This window comes from Myxine glutinosa, chromosome 12, assembly GCF_964187855.1.
Source record: "Myxine glutinosa chromosome 12, kmMyxGlut1.1, whole genome shotgun sequence".
In the NCBI taxonomy this organism is placed as follows: Eukaryota; Metazoa; Chordata; class Myxini; order Myxiniformes; family Myxinidae; genus Myxine; species Myxine glutinosa.
The window spans coordinates 67,667,589-67,682,526 of NC_136272.1; the positions used below are offsets into that span (position 1 = coordinate 67,667,589).

Sequence of the window (14,938 nt, forward strand, 5' to 3'; positions counted from 1 at the left end):
CTGTAATTAGCGCTTCTCCACTCTGGACTCCATTTTATTGTTGGCATTTGGTTTATATTCAGATTTTCCTATGGGAATTTTGTAAGGTATGAAATCGTCTTTTTAGTGTTGTGTTCTTTGCAGCTATCGTGAAATAAGGGAATGTTGGAATCCGAAAGCCTCAACCTGCGGCCATGTTTTTTTGGAACTTGAGTTACAGCTCGCCAATCCAACTGCAAGTCCGACTACGATGTTACTTACACAAGCCCGAACAGATATCGACCGTGTTTTTTTTGTATACAATATCGAGGCTCGTGTAAGAGCTAACATCAATCACAAAAAACAACAAATGGACACACAAAACATGATAAAGGGAGCGGGAGACAAGATGGGGAGAAAGAGGGAAGCACACAAGAACAACATTAGAGAACAAGGACATCGGGAGATCTGTGGGAGGCAGAGGGCTTGGGGGGAGGAGGCAAGGGGAGGGGGGGGGGTGTGGTGAGAGGTAAAAAAAAACAAAAAAACACATGCACACTGATAGAACTTCCAGGAAAGAAGTCGGAATTTCAAAAAAAGTGGATCTTGGGTGAATTAACGGGGGCAGAAAAGATCAAGGTTTTGGATGTGGTAAGATAAGAGATGGTGGTGAACAGCTGTTTTAAAGACCTGGAGGGAGGAGTGGGATTGAAGGGAGTGTGGGAGTTTGTTCCAGAGGCGGGAGAAAAGAGGAATTAAGGAGTGAAGGTGAGCAGAGAGTCTTGATTTTGGCACTTTAACCATAAGAGGGTTGCAGGCATATCTTGTGCGACCTGTAGGAATATTTGGGGGACAGAGCCCAGAGAGAGCTGGGGGGGCAAGGCCGGAGAGGAGTTGGTAGAAGACAGAAAGACCACCAACCTGCCTGTGGTGAGTGAGTGAAAGGCCCTCGGAGATAGCGTCATCGCGGGAGATTCCAATGATTCGCGAGAGAAATATTATTCCAGTGGTTGGAATCAACCACAAAAAATACTCCCAAGTAATTTCTCCATTATCACAATATTGATAGATTATGTCCCTGACTGAGGCTACATCAAGCCAATCCTTGACCCCAAATCCCCAAATACACGAAAATAAAAGTCAGAAGCCCACCGCCCTAACCATTCACCCAACACCAGGTATACCACTAGGTATGTGTACATACAGTGCATTCAGAAAATATTCAGACCCCTTCACTTTTTTCACATTTTCTTATGTTGTAGCCTTATGCTGAAATCGTTTAAATTCATTTTTTCCCTCATCAATCTGCACTCAATACCCCATAATGACAAAGAGAAAACAGGATTTTAGAAAGTTTTGCAAATTTATTAAAAAGAAAAAACTGAAATATCACATTGACATAAGTATTCATACCCTTTGCTGTGACACTTGAAATTTAGCTCAGGTGCCTCCCATTTCTCTTGATCATCTTTGAGATGTTTATACACCTTGATTGGAGTCCACCTGTGGTAAATTCAATTGATTGGATATGATTTGATTGATTGATTGGATATATACAGACTTGGCATTTAATATGGAATATTCTTTTTCTGGGGGTGAACTTACTTTTCAAGATGTCTTAGCACCTAAAGTTCATTGGAATTATGTTGAAATTATTCTAGATTTTGTTAATGTGACCTTTAAAAGAAACAAGAACCACATTTGACATTTCGAAACAAATAAATTGATCCTTGAAAGTGATGTAAACTGATATCGAACTCAATTCATGGACAGTACTGCGTTAAACTTCTGTACGTTTTCCAGAAGTATCTCTTTATTTTGCACATTAGCCAAATTTTTTTAACAAAAACAAAAGTTAAATTACGACTGGGATTACGGACAGTAAAATTACAGTTCAGTACTTCGTGTAACCCCCACGAGCATTCAGGAGAGCACGGACACTTAGAGGCATGCTGTTCACGAGATTTGCCAAGGTTTGGACAGGAATCGCTTGCCATGCAGTGACAATAGCCTGCTGCAATTCACGCACAGAGGTCGGCTGCTCGTCCAAGTGGTCGATTTGACGCGTTAATTCTGCCCACAAGTTCTCTATCGGATTCATATCCGGGGACATGGCAGGCCACTCTATATGCTCTACACCATGGTCAGCAAGAAAGTGTTGGATGATGCGAGCACGATGAGGCCGTGCATTGTCATCTTGGAAGACAAAGTTTCCTCGAAAGGCTGCACGAGCAAATGGAAGCAATGTTTCTTCCAAAATGACCCTGTACTTGAACTGGTTCAGGTTTCCATTCAGAAAACTTGAACACATCACCGCTTTGCACAAAAAAGGTGCAAAAACAGATCCCAGCAACTACAGACCAATCAGCCTTCTCCCAATTATCAGCAAAGTCATGGAATCCATCATTGCTTCAGATATTAAATCTTTCCTCTTCTCCAATGGCTTGATCTCTGATCATCAATTTGGTTTCAGACCTGGTCACTCTACTCTGGACATGCTGCTTCTGCTTTCTCAACAATGGATGGAGGTCCTCAACACCAAACAGGAAATTAGAGCTGTCTCCCTTGACATTTCACGTGCCTTCGATACGGTCTGGCACCCTGCTCTGCTCACCAAACTCTCCTCCTTTGGTATCCATGGAAATCTCCACGCATGGCTGGCGGACTTCCTCTCTGGTCGTAGTCAACGTGTGGCCCTGAATGGGTTTCTCTCATCTCCTCTTCCTGTTCAGGCTGGAGTTCCCCAAGGTCGTGTTCTGGGCCCTGTGCATTTTCTGGTCTTCATCAATGATCTCTCTGACTCTCTTGAAAATCCTCTCTATCTCTTTGCTGACGACTCTACTCTCTGTCGCTCCATTCCTCATCCCTCAGATAGGCAGTCTGCAGCCTCCTCACTCTCTGCAGACCTGGACAAAATCACAGACTGGTCAAACAAGTGGAACATGTCTTTCAATCCTGACAAATCTCACACTCTTACAATGTCTCTCCGAAAGGACCGACTGGACAACCCTCCCATCTACCTTCTCAACAATCCTCTCCAAGAAGTTCTGTCGCTCAAGCTTTTGGGTCTCACTATCTGCCATGATCTTTCTTGGGAAAACCACATTTCCAAGCTGGCCTCCAAAGCCAGTCGCCGACTGGGCATCCTCCGTCGTGGGAAGTCCTTCCTTGGCACACCTGAGCTCCTCACCACATACAAGGCTTTCATCCGCAGCTCAATGGAATACTGTTCCCCCCTCTGGGCTGGTGCTCCTGCCTCACACCTTGCTCGGCTTCACGCTGTTGAGGCCAAAGCTTTCAGAATCATTGGAATCTCCTGCGATGTAGTCAACACCGAGGGCCTTTCACTCACTCACCGCAGGCAGGTTGGTGGTCTTTCTGTCTTCTACCGACTCCTCTCCGGCCTTGCTCCCCCAGCTCTCTCTGTGCTCTGTCCCCCCAATATTCCTTCAGGTCGCACAAGATCTGCCTGCAACCCTCTTATGGTTAAACTGCCAAAGTCTAGGCTCTCTGCTCACCTTCACTCTTTCATTCCCCTTTTCTCCCGCCTCTGGAACAAACTCCCCCACTCCCTTCAATCCCACTCCTCCCTCCAGGTCTTTAAAACAGCTGTTCACCACCATCTCTTATCTTCCCCCATCGAAAACCTTGATCTTTTCTACCCCCGGTAATTCACCCCAGAGTCCTTGCAGTGTTCATATGTTTTATTCCTCTCCCACCTCCCCCCAAGTCCTCCCGATGTCCCTGCTCTCAAATGTTGTGTTTGTGTCCTTCCCCCTCTTCCCCCTCTCTTTTGTGTCCTTCCCCCTCTCTCCCCATCTTGTCTGCTGCTCCCCTTGTTTTTTGTGTTTTGTGTGTCGGTTTGTCTTTTTGTGTGATTAATGTTCGCTCTTTCACGAGCCTCGATGTTGTATACAAAAAAACAAAAACAAAAAGAACAACCAGGTCAGTTTTGCCCCCTGCATGAAAAGCAGCCCAAACGGTCACCCCACCAACTCCAGCTTGGACTCTTGGCACTATACAATCTTTGTTGTAGGCTTCATGCACTTGTCTGCGCACTCGGACGTAGCCATCTTGACGATAGACCAGAAATCTAGACTCGTCACTGAAGATCACGTGATTCCAGTGTCCTGGCTGCCATTGACGGTGCTCTCTGGCCCACTGCAATCGGCGCTGGTGGTGTTGTCTGGTCAGGCATGGCTTTCTCAGGGGACGCCTGGCACGATAGCCTGCTTAAACCAGTCGTTGGTTGACTAGCCTTCTGGATACAGGCACATTTGTCAGTTGCTGCCACTCAGCCGTAAGCCGATTAGCTGACTTGGTACGGCCATTACGGACTAAACGGTGCAGCTGGCGATCATCCCTCCTTGTGGTTCTGCGGGGATGTCCTGGCCTCGGTATTGGAGTAGGGACACCCCTCTGAGCATTTCGTTTCATGATCTTTGACACCTGACCTTGAGTGATGCCATACTGCCGAGCAATAGCACGCTGTTTCATGCCGTAATTTCGTAAAGCCACCACTCCATCACAAACAGCATTGTCGAGTTGACGGACCATCTCCAGAGGAAGCGGCAATAACTTTTGGAGATGTGCAGCAGTTATTTTCCACTAATACAGAACGCAACAACCCTTGTATACCCGACTGTGAAGCTAATCATCAAATGCACCTGTCCGTACATTTTGCCACGCCACCTGTGATATAATCCTGTTGTTGACTTCTTGCTGTGACAGACAATCAGTGACATGGTTCTTTTAACAAATAAATCACCAAAGTGTAAAAGAAACTCACCAGATTGATATACTGATTTAAGAAAGTAAACCCAAGTCAAGAAATATTTTTGTTTTCCATATTAAATGCCAAGTCTGTATATATATGTATATGTATGGTATACATGTGTATGTATATATTGTTACGGACCGCGGATAGGATGTTGTTTTGCCGAGCGGATGGCGCCGCGGCCCTAACAGTTACCCCGACTAACCCGATTCCTGGACGTTGGCCAAAATCGTGCCACAGATATTCAATATGGAAACCTCTAAAGCGACCAAATGTAAAGAGGAAGAAGAAGACGTACAGAAGAATAACAGGATTTATTATTTACACACACTAAAGCAAAAGGAGCAGTCAAGGTTATATACAGGGAAAATAGAAAAAGCAGGTGACACAGTGAAAATACTAGCTTAACTATACAAGCTTAACTTATTCCCTGGGACAAGACAAACAAAACAAACTCACGTACACAAGAAGGATGGAATGGCAGGAACGAATGCTGGAAGGAGGAATGGGAAGGTTCAGCTGGGGCAGATGGTTCGGGCTTGATCCCGCACGGGACGTCGGGCTGGACCTCGATGGCCACCGATGCCACCGCAATCTGGTTCCCGCGGGGTAACGGGTCGAAGCGGCCTGGTGGAGTCAACTGCTGGTGGAGCCAAAACTACTGGTGGGGCGCAACTCTTTCGTTGCACTTCTTGTTTCGCACTTCTGTCAAGGCTTCCCCGCGTTTCTGTTTCGCACTTCTGTCAAAGGCTTCCCCGCGCTTCTCTCGCACTTCTCCGAACTCATCTGAGGTGGGGGCATTTCCCATGGGTTATATATAGCCCCACCCTTGAACCTTTTCGAACCTCCCCGATCGCTCTTCCTCCGCCCTCTCAAACCAAACCCCTCGTGCTTGGTTGGTTGTTCGGGGCTGGCTCACTCCTCCCATCTATGACTAGGTGGAGACCCGCCCTTCTTCTCCGAGCCGGAGCACATGGCGAATGGAGTCGCGGAGGGAACAGTTGGCAATCTGTTGGAAGGGGAATGTGAAGGGAAAGGGGATCTATTCTTATTTAATGTAGTGCAATGGAATATTTAATTAATGGAAGACACAGCCTTACACTAATACACATAATAAGGATATAACTACTGAACAGGGATATATGGTGTCCTTCGTGTATGCTTTATGGAATTAACTATGGGACCGCCCTTTGATCTTTATACAACAACAATTGCAGGAAGGAGGGTGACATTTTACCACAATTCATTATACAACAATAAAAAAAAAACAACATTCTCATGTCCACAACACTGCACCCTCCTCCCCTTAGGCACGTCCCAGGCCTATGAACTTTTACCTTAGTGTGGCACGTAGGTGTAGTTCCCTCTACATTTAACCTGACCCTGAGTGCGACAGTTTTAAAACATAAATAAATATGTCCCGCTGCTCCATTGCACCCTGCCTAACAGATTCACGCCCACAGCTAACCGACTTGCGGAATTGGTCTTCAAACTATACATTTACGGTGGGGGCGCATTATTTACAATGACTCTACTTTATTTACAAAACGCAACCCAGGACCTGTGATCGTTCTTTCGGGGGGGGGGGGGGGGGGGGGACAGTCTGCCCTGCATCGATGCACCATGAAAGCACCCAAAAATACACCAAAGCACCCTCAAGCACCAATCGGTGCACAGTCACCACAGTTCTCAATAAAAATAACCAAACAACCCCTAACCCTGCTGGTGGTCTCTTGCTCTTCGGCTCCCTCTGCTGGCTATTTGCTTTCTTCCAGTTGTTGTCATCTTCTTTGCTGGCGGCCTATTTGCAATAAAACTTGCCCAAACGTGTCCTTTTTTTTTTTATGGCCCACAGGGGACGACTACGTGTGGTTCACCTGGGGGGCATCGGTGCCCTGTGACCAAGGTCCGCCAGCAAGATCTCGGGCCTTCATGGCCGGTTCCAGCAGAGGGGCCATGCCCCAACCCATGGGGTCCATAAGTGGTGCTCAGCCACAGACATGTGGTCCATAATGTGGTGCATCGATGCAGACAGCTGTGGTTCTGGGAGTTTCGGGCGCATAATGGCGGACTCACGCACGCTCCCCTCGGCGCCCAGTGGCGCACAGGTCCTCATGTGGGAGACAAAGGGGGAAAAGACAGATGAGCGAGGGGTAAGGTCACAAGGGTACACATCAATACAGGCAATGCAAGGCGAAGTGCGTACGGAGAGCGAAGTGAGAAAGCTCGTCCCTACCGTACGTCACCCCCCCTGTCACCTACTCTACCCTTGCCCTAACCCCATATTTACAAAATCTACACATTTACAAATTCGTCGCTAATGTCACGTCTTCCCCATATTTCCCCTATACCAAATTCGTTCCCACAATCCCTCTAACCAAATTTGCCATCACCAATTCATCATCAATTCTCATAAGGAGGGAGAGATGGAACAACAAACACAATGTCACACCCACGTCATGATGCGTCTCACAATCCAAAACATTTGCATCATAAAAATAATAAAAACAACCTGGCATGGTGTGGAGGTACGTCATCCCAGGTGAGTGGATGCAGATGGTGCGAGGAGATTCTTAATCCTAACTATCCTCTAAATGACATTAACACACTTTACACTACCCGGGGTCTTTCCCTGCCAATCCATTGGCCAACTTACACTATGGGTTCTAAAAACCAATTCCCATTGACCAAACTGTGGTGCTTCTCAATTTGGGGTCTCACTCCCCCGATTCATCTCCCGGTGCTCTTGCACAATTTCCGGGCTGGGTCGTGTAGCTCTCCCAGCAGGTCTACCCACCTGCACACCTCCACCACTGTAGTTGCCACCCGAGCTTACCTAGCTCCTCACCCTCACCTATCTAATTGGGGAAGGCCCCTCCTGGCTCTGTCACCCCTTGGTGCCCTCTGGCACTGGGCTACCCGGGTCCGTCCTCCGGATCCTCGGGCCCCATCCACAACAACTCTACCGGCTCCCAGAGCCCACCTGCGGCCTCACCTGGCCGACATCCTAACAGTGGCGGAGTGCCAACCAACTACACACACTAACAGGCTACACGCCCAGCCATTTCCACAACACTAATGCACCCATTCAAGTACCTTTCTTCCACCACGCACCACAGATGCCAATATCCAACCACAATTTACCTATACCCTCTACCTAACACTTACACTACCCTCCCTGGGTATTCGTGATGGGGGTCCATCCTTCCCCCATTCACACCTTCGCACCATCCACTCCACTCCACAGTTTCCACCATACTCACTCCACGACCATCCGTTCCAATACTCCATATATTCCAGACTCCATGTATTCCACACTCCTGTCGTTGCACACCTGTGCAATCACACCTGGTGCCACCTGCACCCTCCTTCCTTCCTGGACCATTCGGTCAGCACAACTCACAATCACAATCACTCACTCACACACTGCTCCATACACCTGTCCAGTTGCACACCTGTGCAATCACACTACAACTCACAATCATTTACTCATACCCTGCTCAATACACTTTCGATCCTCACACACACGGCATCATCTGAACTACCTGTTGCCCTGCTAACTTAGTGCTCCCCGTCTTCCCTTTAAACTAAGCACATACCACGTCATTATCATCCAAACTAATCTACCTGCGTCCCCACTACAGGTATCATTGTCACTACCTAATCTTAACGTTACCTCAGGTCATCTTCTCTAGATCCCTATCATTATATCCTCACCCTCCCGGGCTAGTTTTCACTGCCAAACCCCATAAAACTAGTGCTCCTTTGCCCCCGTTGTGAGAGATGGCAGAGTTGCCATCCCACCACATCAGGTATCTCTCACTATAAATTTTGCTCACCAAATTTCAACCAATCAAAAATTTGCCAATCACTACCAATCATTTGCCAATCATCACTCTGCCAATCTTGCCAATCATCAAATTTCGTTTTTCTAATTTCGGGTCCAAAACACTATCCTCGTCACCGTCTACTCACTAGTGCCTCTCGGTGCGCCAATTCATCTCCAAAGCTCGGCTTCGCAAAGCCGAGCAATGAATGCGGGTGGTTCGTTGCCAGCGGATGGGTCCGTCCGGCATTCGGTGCAGGGAAGGCGGTCTACTCGGCCTGAGATTCCACGCACCATCGGGGCACGGGACCGTCCGATGCCCCAATCTCGGCCGGCCGGAGCGCGGCAACCACAAGGGGTCGCTGTGTCGGCCCTTCCAACCGGACCGCCCGCTCCGCCTGGCGGAGCTCGGACGCGACCATTCCGAGCGAGGCCCAGCGTGGATCGCGTACGGCGGTTCTTTCGAAACCACCGTGGTTCGGATCCCCGCTGGTCCTCGCGGCACGCGAAGCCCGGCACATACCGAGGGCCCGATTCGGCTAAACGTCGTTCTAACCGCTAACCCGGTTAGCGTCGATGCTCCATTCGCATGCTTACACCCCGCAGCCCGTTCCTTGCTCATACATCCAGCCGTCTCCATGCTCTTTGTCATTGCACCTTCCCTGACACACCCAGGTACACTCATTCCGCTTACAGACTTTGTCACACACCTGACCACCGCACACCTTTGCACACACCCGTCGTTCGCACACCTCACCAACACACCTCTTCGCGCCCCCTCCTCGGTCACCTCCTCTGTGACAACCACAGGTGTGCTCTCACTTGCACACCCAACCACGTGCCTCACTACTAACTCAAGTGTGCATTCCCACACACGCTCTACCATTCCAGGTGTGCATCCTCTCACCTGCCACAACCAACTCACGCTCCGTGTCACTCTCACTACTCTCACCTCCACACTCCGTCGCGCACTCACCCTAACTTTTGACCACGCTCTCTCTCCTTATGCACCCGTCCCTTACACACCTTTCTCGCACACTCTCTCCCGTTACATCCTCCGTAACACTCACCACAGGTGTGCATTCTCCCTTACTCTTGACAGCACACTCTTCCCTCATGCACCCGTCCGTTACACACCTTTCTCGCGCATCCTCTTGCGCACACTCTCCCGTTACACTCTCCGTAACACTCACCACCCCGCGCTTCCATGTGCCCCCTCGCACACGCGCTACGACTAACTCACTCTCGAAAACACACTCACTCCTCGGCGCGCACGTTTTCCTCACACACCCCAGAGTCGGACATTCTCGCACACCTCCTCCTTCGCACACCGTACCTGTCACACACTTCACCAATGGCCTCTCACGAACACCCGGATCCAAATCAACCCCCAAGCCGACTGAAGCTCCCCTCACATCATATACATTTCCGAATATAGCGCCACCCACCTTGGCACCTCATCGTCGCACCTCCTTCGCCACCTGCAAACTCTTTATTTGGTTAGCAAGCACACCATCACGATTTGAGCACCGACCTTGTACATATTCCATCACCTCCTCCTTTATCTCCCTCTTAGTTTCCCTCCGTCTCTTCTTAATTTCACTCACCCCCTCTTCCACCTCCTCTAATTTTTCCTTTACCTCCTTCATTTCCCGGTGCGTCTCCTCAATCTCGTCCTCTAACGCCACCTTAACCGTTTCTATGTGCGTCCTCATCTCCCGGTCCTTTGTCTCCATTACTTCTGTCACCTCGTCCAACCTCGTTGTCAGTCCCTCACGTACCATCTGACATTCCCTCTTCGTCGCTATCAAGTCGTCTTTTAGTTCTTTCTGTGTCGCTTTTAACCCTCCTAGTACCGCAGTGTTCCTTTGTACTTGCTCCACTAACTCCGTCTGTCCCACCGTCAGCTGTTCCACCTCCTGCGTCAGGTCCTCTATGCCCCCCTGTAACCTAGCCGTTCCATTTCTCACCTCTTTCTCCATACGCTTCTCACCTCGCTTTACCTCCTCGCGTACCCCCGAGACCTCCTCGCTTACACCTCGTCGTATTTCCTCCTTCATCTCCTCCATCTCTTTTGTGGATGCCGCCCTCATCTGTCGTAATTCATCCCTTTGGGCATCCAATTTGGTTTCTACCCCGATTTTCACCTCCTCTATCTGGTTCCCCATCCGTTTGATTTCCCGGGCGGATTGCTCCCCTACTTCCCGCAATTTGTCGTCCATTGTGTTTTCTAACCCCCTTAACCCATTTTTCACCCCCTCTATCTGATTCTCCTGGGCAGCCATTCTATTTTCCACCCCCGTTAACCCATTCTTCACCTCTTTTATCCCGTTGTCTAACCCCTCAAATTTACTGTCCAACCCCTTAAAATTATTATCTAACCCCTCAAATTTACTGTCTAACCGTTCACCGGTACCCCTCGCTTCATCCCTCATTGCTCCCATTTGGCCCTCCAATCGCTCACTATCAGCCCTCGCTTCGTCCCTCAATCGCTCACTATCAGCCCTCGCTCCGTCCCTCAATCGCTCACTATCAGCCCTCGCTTCGTCACTTATTCGCTCACCCATTTTGTCCATAAGGGCCCCCATTTGTAGCAAAGAAAGGTTCGAATCCACCGGTGCTGCTATGGTCACGGGCGCCGCTAAATTTGGTGCCGCCACACCCACGTGCGCGAGGGCGCCATTTTGCACGCCTGACACCTTCTCAACCACCTCCTCATTGCTCTCCTCCATTTCCTCCCTGTGGTCCTGGGTTACCCCTAACCCCTCTTCTAGTTCCCCCACCGGCATCCGATTGCCTTGACTAGCCATGGCGCGACTCAATTTGGGATTTTAAAAACTAAATCTTGGCCGCTCCAAATTTTGACCAAATTTTTTCTTGATGTTTTAAAAATTTGGTTCGGGCCTCGTATCTCACTCCCAGACACCAATGGTTACGGACCGCGGATAGGATGTTGTTTTGCCGAGCGGATGGTGCCGCGGCCCTAACAGTTACCCCGACCCAGACACCAATTGTTACGGACCACGGATAGGATGTTGTTTTGCCGAGCAGATGGTGCTGCGGCCCTAACAGTTACCCCGACTAACCCGATTCCTGGACGTTGGCCAAAATCGCGCCACAGATATTCAATATGGAAACCTCTAAAGAGACCGAATGTAAAGAGGAAGAAGAAGACGTACAGAAGAATAACAGGATTTATTATTTACACACACTAAAGCAAAAGGTGCAGTCAAGGTTATATACAGGGAAAATGGAAAAAGCAGGTGACACAGTGAAAATACCAGCTTAACTATACAAGCTTAACTTATTCCCTGGGACAAGACAAACAAAACAAACTCACGTACACAAGAAGGATGGAATGGCAGGAATGAATGCTGGAAGGAGGAATGGGAAGGTTCAGCTGGGGCAGATGGTTCGGGCTTGATCCCGCACGGGACGTCGGGCTGGACCTCGACGGCCACCGATGCCACCGCAATCTGGTTCCCGCGGGGTAACGGGTCGAAGTGGCCTGGTGGAGTCAACTGCTGGTGGAGCCAAAACTACTGGTGGGGCGCAACTCTTTCGTTGCACTTCTTGTTTCGCACTTCTGTCAAGGCTTCCCCGCGCTTCTGTTTCGCACTTCTGTCAAAGGCTTCCCTGCGCTTCTCTCGCACTTCTCCGAACCCATCTGAGGTGGGGGCGTTTCCCATGGGTTATATATAGCCCCACCCTTGAACCTTTTCGAACCTCCCCGATCGCTCTTCCTCCGCCCTCTCAAACCAAACCCCTTGTGCTTGGTTGGTTGTTCGGGGCTGGCTCACTCCTCCCCTCTATGACGAGGTGGAGACCCGCCCTTCTTCTCCGAGCCGGAGCACATGGCGAATGGAGTCGCGGAGGGAACAGTTGGCAATTTGTTGGAAGGGGAATGTGAAGGGAAAGGGGATCTACTCTTATTTAATGTAGTGCAATGGAGTATTTCATTAATGGAAGACACAGCCTTACACTAATACACATAATAAGGATATAACTACTGAACAGGGATATATGGTGTCCTTCGTGTATGCTTTATGGAATTAACTACGGGAATGCCCTTTGATCTTTATACATCAACAATTGCAGGAAGGAGGGTGACATTTTACCACAATTCATTACACTGAAGGAGCTGCGTGCGCTCCAACGCGAGTCAAAAGAATTGACGCAACCAAAGACGGAATTCGTCCGAGTTGCTTTATTGAAACAAAACAGCTCAGGTATTCCTAAAAAACCCGTTTATCGGGCAGCAATATATATACACATTTATGCACGGGCGTTTGCCCGGGAAAACCGAGACCGGGCATGCCCGGGTGTCAAGGGCGAGTCCTGGAAAGGCGAGTCTGGACATGCCCGGGCGTCCTGGACGCGGCCTGGCAAGTCGAGGCTGGGCGTGCCCGAGCGCTCTGGGCGAGCCCTGGAAAGGCGAGAGCGGGCATGCCCGGACGCTCTGGGCGAGCCCTGGAAAGGCGAGTCTGGACATGCCCGGGCGTCCTGGAGGCGGCCTGGCAAGTCGAGGCTGGGTGTGCCCAGGCGCTCTGGGCGAGCCCTGGAAAGGCGAGAGCGGGCATGCCCGGGAAAGACGGGACCGGGCGTGCCCGGGAGGTTCGGGCGTGCCCGGGAACAGCGAGTCCGGGCATGCCCAGGAGAGGCGCGTCTGGGGCCGTCCGGACGAGCCCGGCATGGCGATCGCGCCCTGGCCGCGTCCAGGCAGGTGCAAGGCGATTGTGTACATTCAGCGGGAACCGCTGCACACGCCCCTCCAGAATCGACCTGCACCGGCAGGGTCAATTTAAGGGGGGTCTGGATGACCCGGCCGAAGCGACCCCTGGAGGGTCGTGGGGGGGGGGGGGGGGTCCGATCCGGTGGTGGGTGGTCGAGCGGGGGGAACTGTAGATGGGGGGCGTCCTCGCCGTGGAGGAAGGGCCAACCGTGGTGGTCGGTCGACGTCCACGTGCGCCGGTTTGAGGCGGTCCACAGAGATCCGGTCCGACCGGCCGCCGACGTCGACGACGAAGGACTTGTCGCCCCGTCGTACGGCGGCTGGAGTGGCCCCCGGTGCGCGTCATGACGCCCAAAGACGTACTCCGCTGTGCGAAGCGCCGGGGGGACGTAGGACTGGGGGCCACCGTGGCGGGACGTTGGCACGGGGGCAAATCAGCGGGCGGCCTCCTGGAGGTCCGCGCGCTGGTGTGCGGCGGACCAGGGACTGGTAGCGTCGGGCACGAACTCGCCCGGGACGCGGAGCGGCTGGCCGTAGACGAGCTCGGCGGCGGACGCCCGGAGGTCCTCCTTGGGGGCCGTGCGGAGGCCCAAAAGGACCCACGGCAGCCGGTCGGTTCAACCGTCGTGCTGAAGGCCGGCCATGTGTGCGGCCTTCATGGAGCGGTGAAACCGCTCGCACAACCCGTTGGCTTGGGGGTGGTAGGCCGTGGTGCGGTGCAGCGTGACCCCCAACGAGCGGGCGACCGCGCCCCAAAGTTCGGATGTGAACTGTGGGCCGTGGTCGGACGAGATGTCCGCCGGTGCGCCGAAGCGCGCGACCCAGGTGGCGATGAACGCCTGCGCCACGTCGGTGGTGGTGGTGGAGGTGAGGGGCATGGCCTCCGGCCACCTGGTGGTCCTGTCCACCATGGTGAGCAGGTGGGTGAACCCCCGCGACGGGGGTAGGGGACCCACCAGGTCCACGTGGACGTGGTCGAAACGCTGTGCAGGCACGGTGAAAGGTGCTAGCGGGGCGTGGCGGTGGACCTTGGCCCGCTGGCAGGCCGTGCAGGCGTTGGCCCAGTCGCGGACGTTCCGTCGAAGGCCGTGCCAAACGAAACGCGCCGACACCAGCTTCTGAGAAGCTTTCCGGCCCGGGTGAGAAAGGCCGTGGATGGAGGCGAAGATGCGGCGCTGCCAGGAAACGGGCACGATGGGGCGAGGCTGGCCCTGGGAGACGTCGCAGAGCAGGACGGTGCCCGCGAAGGGGATGTCGGCCAGGCGGAGGCCCGTGTCCGCCGCCCGGAGGGCCTGCACCAAGGTGTCGGTGGTCTGGTCGGCCGCCATGAGCGCGAAGTCCACGCCGAGGTGGACCGCGTTCGCGCTGGCCCGAGAAAGACAGTCGGCCACGGCGTTGTCTTTGCCGGCGACGTGCCGGATGTCCGTGGTGAATTCCGACACGGCGGAGAGGTGGCGCTGCTGGTGGGCCGACCACGGCTCCGTGACTTTGGCCATTGCGTAGACCAACGGCTTGTGGTCGACGAAAGCCGTGAACGGGCGGCCCTCCAGGAGGTGTCGGAAATGGCGAACGGCCAGGAATAGACCGAGCAGCTCGCGGTCGAACGTGCTGTATTTCAACTCGTTCGGCCGGAGCTGCCGGCTGA

General features: G+C 52.0%; 1 pseudogene; it reads left to right on the plus strand.

Moving 5' to 3' along the window:
* Nucleotides 1-137, plus strand: part of LOC144888397 (uncharacterized) — a 15,842-nt pseudogene extending 15,705 nt beyond the window's left edge.
* Nucleotides 138-14,938: the final 14,801 nt, after the last annotated feature.